Source organism: Bufo gargarizans, chromosome 5 (assembly GCF_014858855.1).
Source record: "Bufo gargarizans isolate SCDJY-AF-19 chromosome 5, ASM1485885v1, whole genome shotgun sequence".
NCBI lineage: Eukaryota > Metazoa > Chordata > Amphibia > Anura > Bufonidae > Bufo > Bufo gargarizans.
The window spans coordinates 104,013,203-104,017,958 of record NC_058084.1 but is presented as its reverse complement, the minus strand read 5'-3'; positions in this window follow the sequence as shown (position 1 = coordinate 104,017,958).

Below are 4,756 nucleotides of genomic sequence, written 5' to 3'. Positions count from 1 at the left end.
TGGTTACTACTACCCTGTAATCCTTCTTTGGTGGCCGTGCTAATAGAAAAAAGCACAGGCCTATGTGCGCTTCTATGGTCCTGGCCACCAGAGAGGTCTGTGCTTTTTTCTATATTGTGCAAGCATGGCCACTGCTGCTGGATTGCAGGGTGGTCGTAACCATGGAAACAAGAAGTATATAGTGTGATTGAAAAATGGATCAAACCAGCAAAGGAGGCAATATGTACAATCACAAATCATTAGTAAATGGCTTGTATTAACTTTGTCTACATGATGAATGCCAGTTGCTGAAGTGAGACATCCCCTTTAAGAGATCTTATTATGTAAATGCAGTGCAATCTACAGGCAGCATGTTATAGAGCAGGAGGAGCTGAGCGGATTGTGACATAGTTTTGGGTGAAAAGCTTCAGTATAACTTGTAATTAATTTATTAAAATCTCAGCTCTTTCTATTCATAGTAGTCATGTGTAGGAATGGCCTTGTGGTTCGCCCGGCGGTTGGTTCGCCGAACATGTGAACATATGGCGATATTTGCGCCCGCCATATTCTTTTACATTGTGAAGAACTTTGACCCATGACACATCTATCAAGTGGTACAGGATAGCCAATTGAGAAGGTTCAGCACATGGACATACCCCCTACCTTATAAATAGACCCAATCTGGCCGCCATTTTACATTCAGTCTTTTGCCAGTGTAGTGAGAGGTTGCTGTGTGGAGCAGGGACAGGCTGTTAGGGACACCAAACGCTAGCTAATACGGCCACAAAAGTCATTTTAAGGACTGGTATAGATGTGCTATCGATAGGTGTGATAGAAAGTATATTATAGTGCAATTGTATTGTGCAGCATTTGTCTGCGGTTTTGCTGCATCACCGCATCTACACAGAGTGAAAAACACTATTTGAAGAAATAATTTCTACTGGTGTAATTTACCAGTTGCCCCCCCAAAAACTGATTGAAGCAGGTATTTTATATACCAATAATATACGTTCTATATAGTGCATTTAGGTAGTACAGCATTTTTGCTGCGTTTTACCGCATCTACACAGAGTGACAAAGACTTTTTGAAGAAATAAATTCTACTGGTGTGAATTACCAGTTGCCCCCCCAAAAAACAGTTTGAGGCATGGGTGTGATATACCTTCTTCCACAAATACTGCTCTTCTATAGGGACTTTGTCACAGGGTCATTTTGAAAATGACAGGCAGAGGAAGAGGCAGGCCATTCCGCAGGGGTGGTAGGGGTCGGGCAGGTGCACTAGGCCGGAGCCTAAGTGGTAAGTTTCAGAAGGTGCGTGCGATTACGTCAAAGGACGCACCAGACTTGGTTGAGTGGCTCACTCAGCCTTCCGCTTCTGCACCCTCCTCATCCTCTCTATCTGCACCCTCTTCACTCTCTGTTGTGTCCACCCCCAAAGACACCACCACCACCACCTACATATCCCCTCCGCTCGAGTCAGAGGAATTATTTTCCCATACATTCCAAGACCTTACCGATGAGCAGCCATTATTGGCATCGGCTCAGGAAGAGGGGGTATCAACGGTTGCCACCCAGCAGTCTGACGACAGTACCCATATTAGCCCAAGGAGGGTGGTCCCCGCTTTTGCTGCCTACTCCGAGATCTCTAATGTCAGTGGTGGTGAAGGTGACAAATCCAATGATGACGTGTCGATGGACGTCATGTGTGTGCCCACAAGAGAGGAAGAGAAGGGGAGTTCAGAGGGAGAGACGGAGCAGCAGATAGGGAGGAAAAGCAGGCAGAACTTACAGTGCACAGGAGGCAAAAAGCAGACTGCTAATGTATCTGGAACGAAACATCCACCATGCGTGGTCACATCTGGCGCTCCCAAGACGCCGGCACATGGCTCCGCAGTGTGGGCTTTTTTATTGTGTCCACTGCTGACAATAGTGTTGCCATCTGCAGCCTGTGCTGTCAACGCATAAGTCGCGGTAAGCCAAACACTCACCTAGGGACGACCACCTTAAGAAGGCACCTGGCCTCCCATCACCGAGCCCAGTGGGAGCAACACCGTCCGAACCAACGAAGCCACACTCCCGGCGCTCACCGTCCTGCTTCTTCTCCTTCTCCTCTCAGTTATCCTCGACTCCACCTTCCACTGTGCCGTCGTCGCATTCATCTGGCAAAAGGCAGGCTTCCTTGCCCCAAATGTTCGAGCGAAAAAAGATGATGACGCCGGATAACCCTCTTGCCCAACGGCTGAGCACTGGCTTGTCAGAACTGCTAGCCCGCCAACTACTGCCATATAAACTGGTGGACTCGGAGGCCTTTAGAAAAATTGTGGCCATTGGAACACCGCAATGGAAGGTCCCCGGAAGGGAATATTTCTCCCAGAAGGGCATCCCAGAGCTATATGGCCACGTTCAGCGGCAAGTGAATGTATCTCTGGCACACAGTGTCAGTGCCAAGATACATCTGACCACAGACACGTGGTCTAGCAAACACAAGCAGGGAAGGTACATAACTTTCACTGCCCACTGGGTGAACCTTCTGACGGTCGTCAAGCATGCAACCCATGGCACCCATGTAGATTTGGTGTTACCGCCACGGATTGCATGCAGGCCTGCCTCTTCTTCTCCTCCTCCTACTCCATCCTCCCTCTCCTCCTCGGCTGATTCCTTCTTTTCTGCTGCTACCGTCTCTTCCGCTGCACCCCCCAAGATCCCCAGAACCTATTTGACGTGCCAGGTGAGACGTTGCCATGCTGTGCTGCGTTTGCTGTGCCTGGAAGCCAAGAGCCACACCGGTCCTGCACTCCTTTCAGCTTTGCGGTCACAGGCAAATCAGTGGCTAACCCCGCTCAATTTCACAGTTGGTAAAGTGGTGTGCGTCAACGGTGCCAATCTGCTGAGCGCACTGAAATAGGGCAAAATGACACACGTGCCGTGCATGGCACACGTCCTGAACTTAGTCGTGCAGCGATTCGTTTGCCAAATACCCCGGGGTCCAGGACATCTTGCGGCAGGCCAGGAAAATCTCTGGCTATTTTTGATTTTACATGGCCATGGCTCGCCTTGCTGACATTCAGCAGCGACACCACCTGCCCATCAGATGTCGGATTTGTGACTGTCCGACGCTATGGAACTCCACCTTGTATATGCTTGATAGGCTGCTCCAGCAGAAACGTGCAGTTAATGACTACCTGTACGAACTCTGCGGCAGGACAGGTTCTGGGGAGCTTTATTTTTTCGCCGCGCCAGTGGCTGCTCATGCGCAACGCATGCAGACTTCTGTGGCCATTTGATGAGATCACCAAACTGGTCAGTCGCAGCCAGGGCGCCATCAGTGACATCATACATTACTCCTTCATTCTGGAGCGTGCATTGCGTCATGTCATTGATCAAGCCGTCGAGGAGCAGGAAGATGATGAATTCCCAGGGGGGGCTACTCCATCTGAGACAAGTCAACAGGAGTTTGAAGAGGAGTCAGAGGAGGATGGTGCCGGGGCAGAGGAGGAGCACGAAGAGCATGCTTTAAACGTTTCTGGGATCCCTAGTGTTGTCCGTGGATGGGGGGAGGAGAACGAAGACGACATTATCCTGGATGATGAGCAGGAGCCAGGCCACTCCACCGCTTCCAGTTTAGTGCAAATGGGGGCGTTCATGCTCCAGTGTTTAAAGAGGGACCCCCATATAAAAAGCATAAAGGGCAAGCACCAGTACTGGGTGGCAACGTACTTAGACCCCCGGTACAAACACAAAATGGCGGACATGATACCAGCATCACAGAGGGCTGTCAGAATGCAGCACTTCCAGGCCTTGCTTCGAGAAATGCTGCATTCTGCTTTTGCGGGCGCTGGCAGAGGAATTTCCACTCAGAGAGAAACAGTTGCGGGTACCAATCCAACAGTGCATGCAAGAAGAGGGCGGTTTAAAGATGTGTTGGTCACTTCGGATATGAGATCATTCTTTCAACCAACCCATTGACAGCCGTCCTCCGGATCCAGCCTCAGGGAACGCCTAGACCAACAGGTGTCTGACTACATCGGCCGTTAACATTGGTTAACGGCCGATGTGGACGCTCTGAGAAGCGATGAACCCCTGGACTACTGGGTGTGCAGGCTTGACCTGTGGCCAGAGCTAGCACAATTTGCCATTGAACTGTTGGCTTGCCCCTCGTCCAGTGTCCTGTCCGAAAGGACGTTCAGCGCAGCAGGGGGGATCGTGACCGATAAGCGCACTCGCCTAGCTCACGATCTCGGAGGAATGGATCTCGGAGGAATTCAACACATGTGACGAGTCGACCATGTTTGATTGAAATTCCTCATGACAGCCCACAAATATCCACCACCACCCAGAACAAATCATGGTCCCTGTCTTAGGTAAATACAGCGGAATAAAAGGCCTTTTATGTCCGTTTATTGCCTAATTTTTTAGGCCTGTACTGGCCGACAGTTACATTTTTATCCTGTGACCGCCTAATGTGCCTCCAGCCACAGAATCCTACAAAGTTATATGCTGTCAGGTAAACGCCTATTGGCTAATTTTTGGGGCCTGTACTGGAGTGGCAAGTTCTCACAACAATACTTAGTGCACCAATCACTAATATCTTATGAGACCTTGTGAAGTTGTGTGAACCGCGAAAAAATAAATTGCATCATTAGGGATTTTCGCAATGGCGCTTTTTTTAAACACTCGATCTGCATATACAGCGATTGTTATAACATGCATGTGAAATGCAATCAAATACACTGCTTTAATGTCAAATTACTTACAGTGATTAGAAATTCTTTCTCAA